At 36.8% G+C, this 20,367-nt stretch overlaps 1 protein-coding gene and 1 long non-coding RNA gene across 2 annotated transcripts in view; both read left to right on the top strand.

Annotated features, from left to right (window-relative positions):
- Nucleotides 1–20,367, top strand: part of SGCZ (sarcoglycan zeta) — a 929,817-nt gene that overhangs the window by 23,062 nt on the left and 886,388 nt on the right. The window lies entirely within an intron of this gene.
- Nucleotides 16,596–20,367, top strand: part of LOC309619696 — a 46,306-nt gene continuing 42,534 nt past the window's right edge. Inside the window, exon 1 of the long non-coding RNA XR_014239168.1 lies at nucleotides 16,596–20,346. This is a non-coding gene — a long non-coding RNA (uncharacterized lncRNA). The remainder of the gene's footprint in view (nucleotides 20,347–20,367) is intronic.

The raw sequence follows: 20,367 nt of genomic DNA, 5'->3' as shown, positions 1-20,367 counted from the left end.
TCTTTTCTTAAAGGTCATAGAGTACAGCTGAACACCAACAAAACACATATAATTTTATGGGTTTTTTAAATTAATTAATTAATTTATTTTATTTTTGGCTGTGTTGGGTCTTGTTTCTGTGCGAGGGCTTTCTCTAGTTGCGGCGAGCGGGGGCCACTCTTCATCGCCGTGCGCAGGTCTCTCACTATCGCGGCCTCTTTTGTTGCGGAGCACAGGCTCCAGACACGCAGGCTCAGTAATTGTGGCTCACGGGCCTAGTTGCTCCGCGGCATGTGGGATCCTCCCAGACCAGGGCTCAAACCCGTGTCCCCTGCATTGGCAGGCAGACTCTCAACCACTGCGCCACCAGGGAAGCACCAATTTTATGGTTTTAATAACCATTCATAGCCACAGTGCTTAGAGTTGTTCATTTTCTTTGTTCTTTTCCAGAGAAATTTTATTTATTAGGAAAGGTAGAAAGCATTCTCCTCCTTTCTTAAAGAGTATTCCAATAATTACAAATTTTGAGTTTACCACTTTTCCAACACATAGAGCATCATTATTTTTTGTAGAACAAGAAGTTCATGGGGTTCATGTCAAGCGTCTTCTTGCTTTTTTGCTACAGGAATCCTCTGAAAATTATTTATCAAATGTAAAGAGATTTCTGTATATCCATGAAATTTATGAATCTATGTAGGAATAACACATTTAGGATTTGTAACTTGTTTCACGTGTAGACTGATATTGTTTAGTAAATGGAAAGTCACTAGAGAGAATTTTAACTAATATTTTACATAATTATTATTAATACTAATAAGCCTATATTAGAAAATTATTTTTTTCACAAATATAACTCTCTTTTCTTTGGCTCTTCAAATGTTTTATATGTAGAAACATTGATGTTTTCTGCAATAAATGTATGTATATTTTCTATATGATTTCCCAAAGGAAAAAAAAATGTGTGTATTTTACTTAGTGTGTATCTTACTTCTGTATGATGTAACATTTAAAAAAATCAAAACCCCTAGAAGATACATCAGTGTATTTAGGGGTAGAGTCACTCTTGTTGCAGTTATGTGGTTAAGACTTTATTTCCCTTAAACTAATTTATTTTAAACTTTATATGGGCTTATCTCCAATTAATGGGAATTATTTAAAAATGCATTTAGTTTAAATTATGCTCACCTAATAGAATCAGTTTTCTCACTTCTTTCTTTATGTTACCCCTCAATGGTGGGAAAAAGATACTAAATGATTTTATGCATTTAAATTGTTAATCTTACTGAATTCCATGTATTAGAATTCTAATCTTTATTATGTTGAGCACAAACATCTAGAGGCAAATGTCTAATCCAGGTTTCTATGTTTTTTCACTCCAATAGATCTGTGGTCAGCTATAATCTGTTGCCCCAGAGAGGGAAGCTAAATACCATCTTTTTTTTTTTTTTTTAATGATTTAATGCATGAATATGGAGGAATGAATATACAAGAAAGTTAACATGACATTTTAATAAAGAAAAAAGTGAAGAGACTAAAAAGAAAAACACACTAAAATAGTTATAAGTAGAATATATTACCCTATTGAAAGACAAGGACTTTTATATTAATAGAAAAAAGTTCAGATGTATTGTTTCCAAGACATGGCTCTTCAGACAAAATTGGAAAAGCAGTGTTGTAAATATAGGATAGGCCTGCTGTCCCATGCCATGAAAATCAACAGAAAATAGAAAACATTAACTGGGAGAAAAGGATGTTATCTGCTCTATTGTGTCATTTAAAGCTTCTGTTTCCTTATTTTCATTTTGGATGATCTGTCCATTGGTGTAAGTGAGGTGTTAAAGTCCCCCACTATTATTGTGTTACTGTCAATTTCCTCTTTTATAGCTGTTAGCAGTTGCCTTAAGTGTTGAGGTGCTCCTATGTTGGGTGCATATATATTTATAAATGTTATATCTTCTTCTTGGATTGATCCCTTGATCATTATGAAGTGTCCTTCCTTGTCTCTTGTAACATTCTTTATTTTAAAGTCTATTTTATCTGATATGAGTATTGCTACTCCAGCTTTCTTTTGATTTCCATTAGCATGGAATATCTTTTTCCATCCCCTCACTTTCAGTCTGTATGTGTCCGTAGGTCTGAAGTGGGTCTCTTGTAGACAGCATATATATGGGTCTTGTTTTTGTATCCATTCAGCAAGCCTGTGTCTTTTGGTTGGAGCATTTAATCCATTCATGTTTAAGGTAATTATCAATATGTATGTTCCTATGACCATTTTCTTAATTATTATGGGTTTGTTTTTCTAGTTCCTTTTCTTCTCTTGTGTTTCCCACTTAGAGAAGTTCCTTTAGCATTTGTTGTAGAGCTGGTTTGGTGGTGCTGAAGTCTCTTAGCTTTTGCTTGTCTGTAAAGCTTTTGATTTCTCCATCGAATCTGAATGAGATCCTTGCTGGGTAGAGTAATCTTGGTTGCAGGTTCTTCCCTTTCATCACTTTAAGTATATCATGCCACTCCCTTCTGGCTTGTAGAGTTTCTGCTGAGAAATCAGCTGTTAACCTTATGGGAGTTCCCTTGTATGTTATTTGTCATTTTTCCCTTGCTGCTTTCAGTGATTTTTCTTTGTCTTTAATTTTTGCCAATTTGATTAGTATGTGTCTTGGCATGTTTCTCCTTGGATTTATCCTGTACGGGACTCGCTGTTCTTTCTGGACTTGGGTGGCTATTTCCTTTCCCATGTTAGGGAAGTTTTTGACTATAATCTCTTCAAATATTTTCTCGGGTCCTTTCTCTCTCTCTATTCCTTCTGAGACCCCTATAACACGAATGTTGTTACATTTAATGTTGTCCCAGAGGTCTCTTAGGCTGTCTTCTTTTCTTTTCATTCTTTTTTTCTTTATTCTGTTCCACAGCAGTGAATTCCACCATTCTGTCTTCCAGGTCACTTATCTGTTCTTCTGCCTCAGTTATTCTGCTCTTGATTCCTTCTAGTGTAGTTTTCATTTCAGTTATTGTATTTTTCATCTCTGTTTGTTTGTTCTTTAATTCTTCTAGATCTTTGTTAAACATTTCTTGAATCTTCTCAATCTTGCCTCCATTGTTTTTCCGAGGTCCTGGATCATCTTCACTATCATTATTCTGAATTCTTTTTCTGGAAGATTGCCCATCTCCACTTCATTGAGTTGTTTTTCTGGGGTTTTATCTTGTTCCTTCATCTGGTACATAGCCCTCTGCCTTTTCATCTTGTCTGTCTTTCTGTGAATGTGGTTTTTGTTCCACAGGCTGCAGGACTGTAGTTCTTCTTGCTTCTGCTATCTGTCCTCTGGTGGATGAGGCTATCTAAGAGGCTTCCCATCTATTTTTTAGGTAATGGTGTTGAAGTTATTTTAGCATATTACAGTATTTCCTTAGTCCCCTGGGGAAAGCTAAAGTCACTTTTAACATATTAGTAGATTTACCAGCTAAAACTGCATCACCTTTGAGAAATTTATAAGTATATTGCCTAAGATATACAGTTTTGTTCTCTTATCTGTAGGTCCTTGTATTCTTAGGGGAAATCTATGTATTTAAACACATTAGCAAATGACATATTTTTTGAGCTTTGGTCAAGTCTCTCAATCAACCCACACAAAGCAGAAGTATTGAAATGGTCAGAAGCTAGGAAGTCACATCCAAGAAGAGGTCATCAGTGAAACTTCTCCCCAAATTTAATAAAAACAACAAAAAAGTAGCTGAATGATCCTAAATCATTCTATAAAGACTCTTTGAAAGAGATAGCATAAGAATCCTGAGCTGAATTCTTAGGATCTTTTTTGTGTTGGCTTAATTACAAAATAAAAATGATTAAATAGAGTTAATCCACTAAGATGTGGCTTCAAAAGAATTTTCCTCACGTATCGTTCTGTATAACATACTTCTCTTCTTGAAATAAGCTAACCAGTGTTGATGTCAGGATAGAGTAGCTAAATCATTATAAGAACAACTCTAAATAAGAACAATGGATCTTAAGAGAATTAAAAAGCCCCTTGAGAACAGAAAACTTATAATCATTCTTGGGTATATTATTATTTAGCTGCCTATAAAGTCATTTCTTAAGATCCAATAATAGCCTAGGAGAAATTTTAAAGTGCTTTTGAATGTCTTCTGTGCATAGAAATGTGACTATTTTGAGCAACCTGACCAATATACATACTCAAAAACCCTTTGATAACATTTCCATTTGTTTGTTTTCCTAACCATTTGACCTTTTTCTCAAGGTTCAGGTTAAAGTTTGAATACTCACATCACTAGAAACTTTCTCCCCAAAGCAGAATCTAATCAAAGATAGTTCCATTGAAAGACAACATTCCTAGTTATGTACAGAAATGGAATCTGAATGCTTATATATTCCATCATACTAAATAATCAGTCTGTTTTATAATGGCTTGGTCCAGTCTTGGGGTGGTGGTAACAGTTTAAAGACTAGACTGGGAGTTTGGCACTGACACATACATACTGCTATATTTAAAATAGATAACCAACAAGGACCTACTGTAAAAAAATTAATTAATTAATTAAAAAAATAAAGACTATGGAAGAAAACAAAGTCAGATTCCCCAGTGTTTTACCACCATTATATGTCCCCAGCATGCTTTAATACATGTGTTTCAATTACTAAAAATTTTAACTGAAATGTGACATGATGGAGGAAAAAAATGCAAATATTTAGGTTTTCTAAGTTTTTAAATATAAGCTGTTAAATACTAATATTATTATTAGTAATATTTTTTAAAAATTTACTTTTTTGGCTGCGTCGGGTCTTAGTTGCAGCATGCGGGCTCTTCATTGCAGCGCGTTGGCTTCTCTCTAGTTGTGGCTTGTGGGTTTTCTCTCTCTTGTTGAGGTGCATGAGCTCAGTAGTTGTGGCTCACGGGCTTAGTTGCCCCACAGCATGTGGGATCTTAGTTCCCCGACCAGGGATTGAACCCACGTCCCCTGCATTGGAAGGCAGATTCTTTACTACTGGATCACCAGGGAAGTCCCTATTATTAGTATTATTATGTTTACAAGATATCTGGTCTTGAGGAAATACTCACCTCTACATAAGTAGACTTACATACATAAGGAGTAGCTAGAGATACATGTGAAGTTAGCATTGGTATATTAGTTTCTAAATAACACAAACTTAGTGGTTTAAATCAATATAAATTTATTCTCTTACAATTCTGGAAGCCAGAGTCTGACAGGAGTCTTACATGATTAAGATGAAGATGTCAGCAGGGCTGGTTTCTTCTGGAGGCTGCAGGAGAAAATCCATTTCCTTGCTTTTTCTAGCTTAGGGAAGTCACCTACATTTCTTGGCTTGTGATCCCTTCCTCAGAACCACTCACATTTTCTCCCCCTGCTTCTGTTCTTACCTTGCCTTGTTCTGTTCTGTCATCAAATCTCTTCCTGTCTTCCTCTTTTGATTAGATGTAGTCCCACCCAGATAACTGTAAGCTTCCCATGTCAAGATCCTTAAGTTAGTCACTTAAGGATCTGCAAAATCTCTTTTGTTGTATATGGTATGTATATGGTAACATTCACAGGGGCCAGGGACTAGGACCAGGTTAGCTTTGGGGGCCATTATTCAGCCTACCACAGATGGTTTCACTTTTTACCTTTTTGGAAGAGAGAATTTGAACATGTTTTTTCATGCTGATGAGGAGCCAGTAGAGGAGAACAGCTGAAGATACGAGAAAATTAGGAAATCATCATCAGATCTAGTAGTGCCTTCAGGAGTCAGAAGAGGATGAGACCTAGAGAACAAGTAGAGAGATTATTATCATAGGAGGGGCTAGGGCACAGTTTTCCAAGGAGGAGGAAAAGATAGATAGAGGTGCCGGTGAATTTGTAGTAGGTGTGGATGGTGGAAGGAAGCAGAGGGGATTCCTACCTGAGAGCTTCTCTTTTGGCTGTTACATTGGAGGCAGGTATTTTTCTGGAAATGGAGGGGCGGTCGTGAGGTAGGAGGTTTGATGGAGGATGCAGAGGATGAGAAATAGTTGTATGGATAAATGGTAAGAAGAATAAACTTAGGAAACACAGAAAGCATATTGTTCAGGAGAGAGGACCTGATTTCTATCGAAGATTGTGAATTATTCCATGGGTTCTGCAGTTTTTTTTTGTTTTGTTTTGTTTTGTTTTTTATATTTTAATTAATTAATTAATTTATTTATGGCTGTGTTGGGTCTTTGTTTCTGTGCGAGGGCTTTCTCTAGTTGCAGCAAGCAGGGGCCACTCCTCATCGCGGTGCACGGGCCTCTCACTATCGCGGCCTCTCTTGTTGCGGAGCACAGGCTCCAGACGCGCAGGCTCAGTAATTGTGGCTCACGGGCCCAGCTGCTCTGCGGCATGTGGGATCTTCCCAGACCAGGGCTCGAACCCGTGTCCCCTGCATTGGCAGGCAGATTCTCAACCACTGCGCCACCAGGGAAGCCCTGCAGTTTTTTATAAAAGCAGTCAGAAGCTTGGATATTGTTGCAGAAGATTTGGACAGTTAGATTGATGATAGATTTCTAGGCAGAGGCAATGGAAGACAAGGGAATAAGGGAGTTGAAGCTTTTGGAATGATAGATATTAGATTCTAAACTGGTTGGGGAAAACGTAAAGAAAAGGTTAGCGGGGGTAACTGAGTGAGAGATGGAAGGATGGGAGATTGTTGGCAGAGAGTAGGAGGCTTAAGTTTAGATTTTAAGAGCTAGAGGAATTCCAGCTGAGTATGGGTATAGGAGTGCATGTCTGGAGGTGATTGGTGATAAGTGTTCTAGAGATGAGGAGTACGAGGATGGAGAGAGTACTGGATTGTTCATTCTTTGCAAAGGTATTTAAACCATTTAAGAAAATGGAAGGACTTGGGGTCTAGAAGACACTGAGTGAAAGTGAGTGATTACAAAGTTGGCTGTTGGGGGAGTCATTCCTCGGTGAAGAGCAAAGAGCCAGGTTGCAACTAAGGCAAAGAAGCAAAGGGTAAGTTTGATGAACAAAACTGTGACTATAGGGAAGTTTATTATGGGGTGAGGTTCTAAAGGACACAGTAGAAGAGATTGGGATGGAAGAATACTGTGGGAAATTGGATTAGAGAAGAGAATTCCCAGAGAATTCTTATGGGATATTATATTGAGAGAAGCGAGATCCAGGCATGACTTCATACAATGCCGTGAGTGTCAAGTATAGTAGTTCTGGCTGAAAATCACAGTAAACCCCACCTAGTAACTGTGAATATTGACTATCCTGCATAAAAAGACACCCAGAGTTTGTTCAGTTCCATGGTTAACTCAACAGCTCAATAACCGTAGGATTCAAATTCTTTCCATCTTCTTGCACAGAAATCCTTTCTATTTTGGCCTTTTTTTTTTTTCAGACTTTTTTAGGATCATAAAATAAAGGGTAACAAGTATTGTCAAAACACAACAATTAGTGGGAAAATAAGAAATGCCTTTTTTTTAAAAAAGGTGAGTAAATTTCTCCTAGAAACTCTGCCTCTGTCATTTCCTAAAATATAATTGGCCAAATTATATCATATGGCCATGACTAAACCCATGGTTTGGCAAGATTAGAGAGAGCACCGTGATTAGCTGAGAACAATAAATATTTACCTCCTGGACCTGGAAGAGATCAGCCTCCCTCAGAAGGAGGAAGAAGAAAGATGGCTTTGTTTAGGCAACAAATAGAGTCCATCACATTGATGGTGGCCTTGGGTCAGAAAAACTTGAAGCCTGTCAGTTTGCACCTTAATTTTGTCTGTTGGCTACTGTGTGGCCTTGAGCGGTTTACATTCTCCTCGTGTGTAGAATTGTGATTTAACTTAGAGCAAATGCCCAGCCCACAAAAAGCACTAAGCATCAGGTGCTGCTCCTCCTTTTTATTTTTAAAATTTTTTGATGCTTGAGATAGGTATTTTAACACAAACTAAAATCACCACGTTTCTTTAAGTTTTATGCTGACCCTTATCTTTTCTGTCCCTTCATCTGACTATAAAAATAAATGAATGACAAGATTTTGACAATAAAAAAGTGAAGACTGAGTATGGATCACTCTAATTCCAGAGGCCCTCATTTTTTATACTCCTTTCAAATAGTCTCAGAAGTCACTTAGAAGAGAATTCTCATCTAACTATCTTCTGTATGAACGTCAAAGAACTTTAGAGGCTTTACAAGGATTTACCCTTGCTTGTACATCTAGCTAAGTACATAAAATAATGCAACACAAATTGATCACAGAAACATACAATTTTGGTTCTAAAAAGTGCTTTAGAAGTCATATAATCTAAATTATTTATTTTCTGTTGGAGAAACTAAAGGTATCTGTGATGTAGTGAAAAGTCATGAATGAATATGAAGGCTGGAACTTCAAGTAATTTCTTAGAACTCCAAGGCTAGGATTCTTTTCCACTCTACCACACCACTCTAAAGAACTCCATGTGTTTTGCCATTAAAAATGCAGTATTTTATTTAAAAAGCTCTATCTTTTCATGTAGTATTGATAACTAATAGAGAGATTAATAATAATCTCTGTATTATATCATATTAATTATATTACACTATACTATTAAAGTTTTGTGGGGTCTTGAGCAAGTTACTTGCTCTTTCATGTCTCAATTTACCCACTGCAAATGTAAGGCACTAATAATTAGTAAGATACTAATAATTCCTACCTTACTGAATTCTTGAGCGCTTTCAATGTGGTAACTATCACTAAAAATGCCTCTTCTTTCCGATACACTATGGAATAAGTTAGCTTTTGTAGGTTACTGTGTTAACAGAGTCATCATATTCTATACTATCTTGGGGGAAAAATCAATGAAAAATACATTCTGAGTGTCTGACAACTGATTTATAAATTCATTTCTGGAAAACACTCTATTTATGAGATTGGAATTGCTAGTAATTAAATATAAAACAAACTTCAGAATAGATTACAAGCAAATTATTTGGATGGGTTAGTTAGAAATTATGTCTTAAATTATACCTGTCACTGGTAATAATTGATTTTTTGCTATAATGTGCCATACCTTATGCTGGAAATAATCAATGACATCATTGGCCTGGCTCTGATGAGCCCCTCCCTATCTCTTTTCCTGCATGAGGATCACTTTCTTTGACATCCTTACACATTTTTCCAAGGAAATCCTTTTGGCCTTGAAAGGAATTATCTTTCACTATATCTGTCTTCCAATGTGGCTTTACTGTTTTATGACTCATCTTTAAACAACAGAGGTAGACAATTTTTAGTAGACATCTGAACCTATTGAACAGAGATTAAGAAATTTAAGTTAAAGGTTCCTAAGATTTTGGAGAAATCTGTAAGCACATTAGGAAACCAAAGGAAGCACAAGGCTTCCATCAGTCATTATTTCTTAGAGTGTAGCATTTCAAGAAACATTAAAATTGTCAATACTAAATATAAACTTTCTCTTAGAATAGGTGTGTTTTCTATGTCAAACTCCCTTTTAAACCTATCCAATTTTTTTTTTTTTAAGGATCTTCTTCACCTTCTACCTTCCCTCTTTGTATGCAAATGCTCTGGTTTCTCCTATCTTAAGCCCCTCCTCTAAATCTTATTGTTCTTTCAAACTAATTTTTCTTCTTTTCACTTCCGAACTTTCTGGTCGGATGGGGAAAACCTTTGCTTCTATTTCTTCGATAGCCCTTCTTTCCCAAACTCCTGTGATTACTGCTGTCACCTCTGCTCCCCCGACCCCTCTCCCCAAACTCTTTTTCATCCCTGACTTCTACCCTCCAACTCTCCTCGTCCTTCTCTTAAACATGGATACTTTGTCAGTTTCAAGTCTAACGTAATTCTTCTCGGTGCTCTCTTTTTGTCATACCTCCTTTGTTCTCAGGGCTTAAAACTTTATCCTGAAAAATGATTCCCACTAAATGCATAGTCTTCTCTTCTCTCAAAGGTCCACTTTTCCAATCGCTTGCCTAGCATTTCTGCTTGATTAGCCTGCCATCTGCTCAAACGTCCTGTGTCTGGAATGAAACAGCTTTTCTCTTTGTAAAACTCCTTAGCCTCTTGACTTCCCTTTATCTCTTAGTGACTCCAAAACTCTCACTTTACAAAGACTTGAAACTTAATAGCCTTGCTTTTGCTCTGTCTGCCTTCTTAAGCTCCATATCCCTTCAGTCTTGGAGTTTCTGTGAACTATTTCTTGACAATATCACTTGCATTTAATCCTTTTTTTTTTTTTATTGCAGGCTTTTCTACTCTAGGTCCTTACTGGATAATATTTGTCTTTCTGTAGCAACCTTCCAGATCATATCCTCCCATCTCATCTTTCACTCCGGTTCTTATCCCTTCTGCACTCTAAAGGCAAATTCATCTTTCTACAGTACTGCTTTGATTATGCCATTACAAACAAAATCTTTGATGACTCCTATATTGGAAAAAAATCTCTTTAGTCACTCATTAAAGACTCTTCCCAACGTAAAAGCAGCTTATCTTCCTGTTCTTATCTTTCTTCACAAAAGAACCCTTTGCTCCAGCTAATTGGATCAGACACCACTTTCTTGAAATGCTGATGCTCTCATTGGCGCCTTTCCCAGAAGGCCCTTGGTACTGCTCACAACCAACTCAGCTTGTAATTTGGAGCTCAGTTCTCACCTCTTCTGCAAAGCCTTCCTGGATCACCTGGTGCGACATAATCTCTGCTTCCAGAAACTTTGACAGCATTTGTTAACTGATTAATTCATTTTGCAGAGAGTCGTGTGCTGGCATGACAACCTAGTCCATCATTATCTTGAACTACTTTCAGAAATCTATTTTCAAGAACTAAATCTATTTTAAGTTTTAATGTAGATATGCTTCTTTCTATTCGCTTAATTAGAGTAAAAGACCTTAATGACAAGGGCCATGTTCATTCATTCAACTTTTACTAACAATTTTCTGTGAAATTTTTGAGAAATATGGAGCTGAATCAAACATGATCCTGCCTATGAAAAGTGCCACTTTGGTGGTACAGACTGGTAGATAAATGGATAATTGCTGGAGGTTGTTTTAAATGTTATAATAAAAGTTATGTGTGGGATACAGTTAGGATGAAAAGGAGAGATGACCATCACGAGGAGTGTTTAGAAAAGGTCACGCTGATAGATGAGTCTGGAAAGGCTTTCTGGAGGGTAGTAGTCAAGATGGGTCCTCCTTTTCTATCATGTTTTATTCTTATAAGGTGCTGTGAGCATTTCAAAAGAAGGGGAGACCCCCGTTGGGTGAGGAAATACATCACAGGAAAGCTAACCCTTTAGATGTATATTTTCCAGTAAAATAGAATACATAAAAATTCAGGTTATTTTTAAGAATAAAGTAAGCTGTCCAGTTTGACTGAAACATGGTGTTTTATTGGTGGTGATAAAAATTAAAATAAAAAGTAATATACTTATATATAATGTGGATATTTGTTATTTTCCAATACCTATCTAAAGTGCCTTTTGTTCGTGCATTTCCTTCTATAAACAGCTGTTAAGATAAAACCCTTATGTCTATTGTTTGCATTTTATGTTGGAGAAAACATTATTTGACTTTGGCTTTCTAGAATTTATAAATTGCAAAATCTACCTCGTGGCCTCAACTCCATATTATAATTTATAATTATTGTGAAACAATCTTAAGGTGACCATTTTTCTCTTTAATACCTTTAGATATAGAAAGTTTTCTTCAACAGTTTTCAAGAAACTGTAGAGATGTAGGAAATAGGAAGCAGTACTTTTTAAAGGTGAAAGGAAATAGCTACTATAATTGGTCATGGTTTGAAAAATTAATAATTCTGGCCATACGAATTTTTGCTTTCTCATATGTGATAAATATACAGATAAAGCAATAAGAAAATGAGAAATATTTTTATTGTGAGTCACCTAAAGGTAGCCCAAAGAGAATTTTATTAAATAAGAGAAACTTTAGTTTTGTAGCAAAAGCTGTATAACACTTGAGTAGGAAAAATACATCAGTTTGAATTCTGTTTGTATAGTATGTAAATGAATTGCAAAATTATTCTACTTCTTTTAAAATTATTGTCATTTTTTGGATAAGAAACAAAAAAGGAAATTATTGATCCTTAGGTGGAAAAGGAAACGATTGACACTGAAGCACATGTATGTTGTTGTTGTTTTTTTTTTGGCTGCGTCGGGTTTTAGTTGCGGCATGCAGGCTCTTTCGTTGGGGTGCGTGGGCTCTTCGTTTTGGCGTGTGGGTTTTCTCTCTCTAGTTGTGGTGCATAGGCTCCAGGGTGCATGGGCTCTGTAGTTGTGGCGCGTGGGTTCTAGAGTCTGTAGGCTCCATAGTTTGCGGCACGCAGGCTCTCTAGTTGAGGCACATGAGCTCAGTAGTTGTGGCACTCGGGCTTAGTTGCCCTGTGGCATATGGCATCTTAGTTCCCTGACCAGGGATTGAACCCACGTTCCCTGCATTTGCAAGGCAGATTCTTTACCACTGGATCAGTAGGGAAGTCCTACGTGTACGCTTTTTTAATTGAAGTGTAGTTGATTTACAATATTATATTAGTTTCAGATGTACAGCAAATGATTCAATATTTTTAGAGATTATATTTCAGTTAAAGTTATAAAATACTGGCTATATTTCCAGTACTGTACATTACATCCTCATATCTTCTTTATTTTATACCTGGTAGTTTGTACCTCTTATTCTCTTCCCCAGTCTTACCCTTCCCTCTGTCCCTCTGCCTACTGGTAACCACTAGTTTGTTCTCTGTATCTGTGAGTCTGTTTCTGTTTTGTTACATTCATCGATTTATTTTTTTGGATTCTACATACAAGTGAAAATATACAGTAACTGTCTGTCTCTGATTTATTTCACTGAACATAATACCCTCCAGGTCCATCCATGTTGTTGCAAATGGGAAATTTTCATTTTTTTGAATGGCTGAGCAATATCCCATTGTATATATACACACCACATCTTCCTTATCCACTCATCTGTTGATGGACACTTAGATTGCTTCTATGTCTTGGCTCTTGTAAATAATGCTACTGTGAACATTGGGGTGCATATATCTTTTCAAATTAGTGTTTTGGTTTTCTTCAGACATATACCCAGGAGTGGAATTGCTGGATCACATTGTAGTTCTATTTTTAATATTTTGAGGAATCTCTATACTATTGTCCATAGTGACTATATCAATTTACATTCCCACCAACATATTATGTTTTAAATGAACTTCCTGATGGTAGGCCTTACAAGGTCTTGGTGATTTACTTATTCTCCCATTTATTTGCACTCTGTTTTTATCACTTACTACAATAACTATGCGATATATATGAATACCACATTTCTCTATTTGAAAAAAGCAAAATCAAAACAAATTTAGGTTTTAAGTAGACTGTGGCATTTGCATGAGGAATCAATATGCTTCTTGCTGTGTAGTTAAATCCACAAAGTCAAGATCATGTTTTACATAAGTCCTGTGTACTCTTAGCCAAACCTGATAAAAATGTACATACGAAACTGCAGTTCTGTCAGGGGGTTTGAACACTCAAGCTTGACACTGGTCTAGCTGAGAGGCCAAATACAAGTCCCATCCCTATAGATTTTGTTATCCCAGTAACAATAGAGATAAAAGATAAAGGAATGTTTAAGAACCTTTAGAATATGCATATATATTTGAATTCTGATTAAAATACTTATAATAGGCAAATATTCTTCCTGAAAGTGGAATGGAATACAAACTTCCAGAAGAGGCACTTCCAGAATAGGCAGAGTGTCACAGAAGCAGTGGGCCTTTGGGGTCAGACAGGATGGGTTTGTGCTTCAGCCTAGCTTTCTACTAGCTCTCTGGCCCTGCCCAGGTTCCTTTCAGTTTTTCTCATTTCTAAGTGATGTTGATAGTTCCTACAATTTAGGAATATATATAAAATGTCTGGCTATAGAAAGCACTTAAGAAATATTCCTATCAGAGATGCTATTACTTAGGCAAATATTAACAGTGGTAAAATATTACCTTTGGAATCCTACTTTGCTTTGAGATTTTTGACCCAGGATCTTGGGTTGTGAAATTGTTATCCAGTTGATTATAAGGCATTTTAATATGAGAATGTTGTTTCTCTGACCCTTACATGGACCCACTAGCAACGAGTGGTTGTGCCTGTGAAACAAGAGACCATGTCTCTAATTATTTTAGTCATACATAAAAAATGAAAACAAAAGTGCATTAGTGGATAAGCCCTTTAAAAGCACAACAAGTGAATATGGAAAGAGCATATTTACTCTTAGGATAAATAGAGAAATGATTCTGCTGTGAAAAACCTGTCTGTATCTTGATTTTTCAAAGAGGTTACCAAAAGGGGAAAAAGCTCAAATTTTGTAGATTGCAATATGTGTTTCCTTTCAGTTGTGTAATTGCAATGGTTGAGCATAATTTTCCCTGTGAGCTGAGGGCAGCAACATAACAGTTTCACAAACCCTTGGACAGTACCCATCAGAAAGCCTAGATGTAGAATCGCAGACTGTTAACTCAGGTGGCTCATGTAGTTCCAACACTGACAGGGGTTCAGGCTTGGCCTTGAAGTAACAGTTTTTAATCATGTGTCCTTCAGCAAGTTACATTTCTCCAATATTATCTCTTCACCTGTGAAGTGAAGGGTTGATAATAGCCGCTCTACCTTGCTGGATTGTTGTGAAGATTAAATTTGATTATAGATGATTAAATATGAAGAAAACTCTGAGTCATTGGCAGGTGTCAGGTCTCTTCTGTTCCGATCTTTTTATATGGATCTGATTTTGGGGATGGGGGTGGGTGGAGAGTTTGCTATCCCCAGTGACAGTGGAGACACAAGAGGAAAAGAATGCTTAGGAACTTTCCAAATGTCCATTTATATTTGAACTTTGATTACAACTCTTATAAGAAGTGAATATTACTTCTGAGAATGAAATAGAATATGACATTCCAAAAGGGGGACTGACGTGGAGTGTAACAGAGGCAAGAGGGACCTTGGAGTCAGACAGACAAGGGTTTGTATCTCAGCCTAGCTTTTTCCTATCTCCATGACCCTGCCGGCGCTCTGTTCATTTCTCTCATCTCTTATGACCTTGATAGTTCCTACAACTAGGGAATATTGTTGAGGGAACTTGCATTTCTGACCTACTCTGTCTTGTTCTCTAACCACCTTGCCTTATTCCTGCTCACGTGACAGAAAGGACCTGAGGTGATGTGACTACACGTAACAGTAATTCGAGTGAAGAGAGAACCATGGAAGCTAAGTTTGATAGTTACTTCTCGCACATCATACCGTAAGGCCACCCCTGATGCTCCCCGACCCCTCTCCAGGGAACTCTGGATCCTGCTCTTAGAGTCCGTGGGACTCAGCCCTTATCTATCTCACGGTGTTCACAGCAGAACAGCGAGATCATATTCTGATACCTTGTAGGAGGTACAGCAATTGCCAGGAACAACGTGGGAAACCCAAGGGCTCAAGTTCTGGTGGAATACCAGTGAGGCTCTTACTGAATTTTTCACATTTTTAGATCTGGTAACAAGAGATAATTTATTTAAATTCTAGGAACTTAAACCAGTCTGAAGCCACAGATGTAAAAGAGCACGTATGCCTTCAGAACTGACTAAATTTGAAGATTCTGTGCAGGAGCTTTGAAAACCCACCAAGCACACACCCAGAGAGCTCATCCTGGATAAAAAGTAACATGTTTCTTTTGGTTAAATAATTTTCCCAACTGAAAATTGAAAACTTGACTTGGGTCATGTAAAATCAAGAAAAATGAAAGTATAGACCACAGCAAATATGCCACATCATCTGAAGGTGTTGTCCTTCTTCTTTACAAATCCTCCTATTTATTTTTGTGATTGGTACTTAGAGTTTCATCATGTTGTGATGGGTTGGGTAGAGAAAAAGAAAGCACTTAAAGATTCTTATGCTATTTCACCCAATTGAAAACAACAAGAAAAATATTTCACCTCCCCCTACTGGTTTGATACGTTAAGTAAATATTTCTTAACCATCATTTGTTTCTTAATTGAGGGTTATTTTTTTCTGAAGTTAGTAAAGTATATCCTTTGGTTCCCTGAGAGATAATTTATATGGTAATTACTAATTTCTGCTTTAATATTATTGGCAGGTATTAGCAAACTGTGTATTTATATGTTCTTGCCTGTAAAGGAATATCAGCTGCTTTATCCCTTGTTTATAGGATGATCTATTAACTTACTTTCTAATCCTAAACGGAAGCCATTATTTCCTTCATGCTTTCCGTCATGGCTGAAAATCATAATTAGTTCTGATTCTAGAGTACTATGTGGTGACAATGATTTTGGTGGATAATTCCTTGCTCAAGTTTATTACACAAATTGAAAAGATTAAAAAATTAAACATTAGACAGAAATAAATTCTGTGTTTAATGGGGATTAAATTGTTTCACTGGTTGAGAGAATTGCGACTCTGATCTAGACCGAAAGTAAGCTTCAAATTTTTGCTGTTTTCTGCCATCACTACCATAATGCACATTTTATTTATTTATTTTTAATTTTTATTGGAGTAAAGTTTATTTACGATGTTGTGTTAGTGTCAGGTGTACAGCAAAGTGAATCAGTTATATATATATATATATATATAATATATATATATATATAACTGATATATATATATGGCACATTTTAAGAAAGGACTAGCATTATGTTTACACTTTGTGGTCATTCAGGAAGCATTCGTTAAATAAAGGAAGAAATGATGAATGAATGAATGAATTGGAAATACCATCCCAAATTCTGTGAAAATTCCAAATCCTGGGCATCATTTCTGTCCAAAAATGAATGTTTCTAAAATTTACAAAACTTTGGTAGCTAGTGTGTAAACAAGAAGGTCAAGAAGTATCTTTTAAACAAATCATTGTATTATAAAAGGAGATTTAAGTTACTTTGTGTGGTAAAAATTATATTAAATGTGAATTGCACATCGTGTAGATGTTCCATTAGTCTGCTAACCTGTGCTTTTCCCTGATACTCAAATCCAACTGTAGATTGATTTCCTTGACAAAAAACACAGTAAAAGGTAAAGAACAGAAGTCGCAAGGTCACACGGAATCTGAGACTGAAAGTTAGCTGTGCATCACTGAGCTAGAAGCGTCTCTCATGCTCCATGTTGTGTGCTTAGTTGTGCCTACTTGGCAAGGAGACGGGCACGCAGTAATTCATAGTCAATAGTAGCCATTATTGTGGTACTATTGTGTGTACTATTATATTAAGGAGTATATTATAATAGTTCCTTTTAGGGCATACATTTCACCACATCTGAGGGGGAGCTGTAGCCATATGCTACTGTTATGCCTTAATTTGAATTCTTTTTATTCTAAAGTATAATTATTCTTTTCATAAAATTTTTACATGTATGAACTACCCCAGATTAATGTCATACTTTTAAAAGCTTGCATTTCATAACTTAAATTTGCAATAACTTCTCATCAGAGTGAGTAAAATATGATGACTATAATAATAATACCCTGAAGGGCATGCCAAGCTTAATACATATATTTATTATATAGAAGAATTATGAGAAACTCCAAATTTGAAGTTTTCCTTTATTTGTTGAGATATAAAATGTGAGTTCAATTAAAAAGTGCATAACCACTTCCAACATTGATATGCACTGAACATTTGTGTCCCCTCCCCAAATTCATGTGTTGAAGCCCTAACCTCCAGTGTGATGGCATTTGGAGACAGGGTCTTTGGGAGGTAACTAGGTTGAGATGAGGTCATGAGGGTGGAGCCCCCAGGACAGGATTGTTGTACTTATAAGAAATATAATAAAATGTTGGTTCTGAAATAATGGGGTTATCACTTCACAGTGTGTATGTAAGTTAAATCACACTGTACACCTTAAAAAAATCACATTGCACAACCTTAAATATACACACTTTTTATTTGCCAATCATACCTCAATAAAGGTGGAATAAAAATAAAATAACACAATGTGGAAAATGAATTTCTTCAGATTATCACACCCATCACTCATTTGCAAGATGATAACATCTCATGTAATCTAGCCTTTATACAGTGATTCCTAAACTTATTGGACTTTTGATTCCTGCATATTTCCACTGGAATATTTTAATATATGTCAGTTGTCATTACCCAGTCCCTCTTAATAGTGCTATATGATATATATTTATACCCCAAACATTTAAAATGATTTAATATTTAAATAATACATTAATGTTTAAAACAATTTATAACTATTTTTCTTTAAATATTTGTGAATGCTGTTGACTTAATGGAGACAATGAGATATTTTCAAACCTAGTTTTGAACTAAACAAATTTGGCATTAAGGAAAGAACTAGACTAGACTTTAAAAAAAAGTATTAAAGGGACTTCCCTGCTGGTGCAGTTGTTAAGAATCCGCCTGCCAATGCAGGGGACATGGGTTCAAGCTCTGGTCCAGGAAGATCCCATATGCTGTGGAGCAACTAAACCCGTGCACCACAACTACTGAGCCAGTGCTCTAGAGCCCACAAGCCACAACTACTGAGCCCGCGTGCTACAACTACTGAAGCCTGCATGCCTAGAGCCCATGCTCTGCAACAAGAGAAGCCGCCGCAATGAGAAGCCTGTGCACTGCAAGGAAGAGTAGCCCCCGCTCGCTGCAACTAGAGGAAGCCCGCACGCAGCAACAAAGACCCGACGCAGACAAAAATAAAATAAATAATTTTTTAAAAAAAAGTATTAGAAAGAAAAAAAAAAGAAAGAAATATTTTCTTATATTAAGAAAATATGAATGCATGAAACCCATTACAAATATATGAAATAATAGCTATTAGTTTGTGTTGTCTCATTTAATATAAAAATACAGTTTAAATTATTTGTTATAAGTTCACACTGAAATGTGAGAGGTAAGATATTTGAGATGAAAAATGGTTTGCAGCCATAGCGTTACACTACTGTCCTTTAGCATACTAAGCAGTGATATTTGGGGGCTAATTTTACAGTGAGATGTTTAGTTGCCTTACAGCAGAATTTCACTGGGTTGGCACATGGGTGGAATTTGATCCCCTATCAGGCATGGCCTCTTGTTGCCAAAGGGATAAAAATATGACCTTTCCTATTATTTTAGCATCGCCAGAGAGGAGGCTGATGACAGCAAGAAACAGAGATGCAGGAGACAAAAAGATGCTCAGGATAGAGAGAACCAAGGGCTGGGCATGAGAGTGATGTGCCCAGGGCTGAGATCACAAACGAATGTCAGCCTTGTGTCAACAGACAGAGCCAGCAGCAAGCAGTTGGTGCTGAGAAGGTGAGCCTTCAGAGAAATCAAGTATCAGGCATTCTGAATAAGTAATCCAGTACACAGATCATATGCATAATCTTCAAAGGTTAATAAGGTCTCTGGCAGGAGGACACAACACTCCTAGCACAGGATCCCCTGGGCAAGAAAACTGTAGGGCTCAGAAAATGATTAGTAGGACAGCAGAAGTAGAATCTAGATCCTAATTGTATAGACTGTGTTACATTTTTCATAGTGTAAACATTTTTTCTAGTCCCCTCAGCAGGAAAAGCTGAATGTTGATCTATGGATCTTACTAAATAGTATTTACAGTTAATTGGGTGGGTACAGATGCTTAAAGTAAAAAGATGAGTATCTTATTGTAATGGAAACATTTTTAATAATGCCTTTTGCATTCTTTTAAACACCATGTCCCAGGTCCCAAACATAATAGTTTCTTATTGCTACTGTAACAAATTTGTCACAAAGTTACTGCTTAAAACAGCATAAATTTGTTTTCTCATAGTCTGGGAGGTCAGAAGTCCAAAATGGGTTTCACTTGGCTAAAATCAAGTTGTCAATAGGCCTGTATGTCAGTAGCCTCTAGAGAAGAATCTGCTTCCCTGCCTTTTTCCAGCTTCTAAAGGCTGCCTATATTCTTTGGCTAATGGCCCCCTCCCATCTTCAAAGTCGGAAGTGTAGCATTTTCAACCCTCGCCCCCTATTTTTCCATCCTTACATCTTCTCCCCCTGACTCTGACCTTGCTGCATCCCTCTTATAAGGACCCTTGTGATTACATTAGGCCTACTCTGCTATCTAGGATAATCTCCCCACTTCAATGTCATTAATTTAGTGACATCTGCAAACTTCCTTTTGCCAAGTAAAGTGACATATTTACAGGTTCGTGGGATTAGGATGTGGACATCTTTTGGGGGCAAGTGGTGAATTATTGTGTCCACCACACTAAGTTATGTACCAATATCTGTCTGAAAGTGTAACCTACCTGACCTTTATGATAGGGCTCTGATGCCCGCGATGAATGAGGCACCATCTCTTACAGGTTGCTTTACTAATGAGGCTAACTTCATTCTGGGTGAGTTATATCAAAGGGAGGGCAGTGTGTGTGTGTGTGTGTGTGTGTGTGTGTGTGTGTGTA

The sequence above is a fragment of the Balaenoptera borealis genome, assembly GCF_965194805.1.
Source record: "Balaenoptera borealis genome assembly, chromosome: 21".
Classification (NCBI taxonomy): Eukaryota; Metazoa; Chordata; class Mammalia; order Artiodactyla; family Balaenopteridae; genus Balaenoptera; species Balaenoptera borealis.
This window is presented reverse-complemented; position numbering and strand designations above follow the sequence as displayed.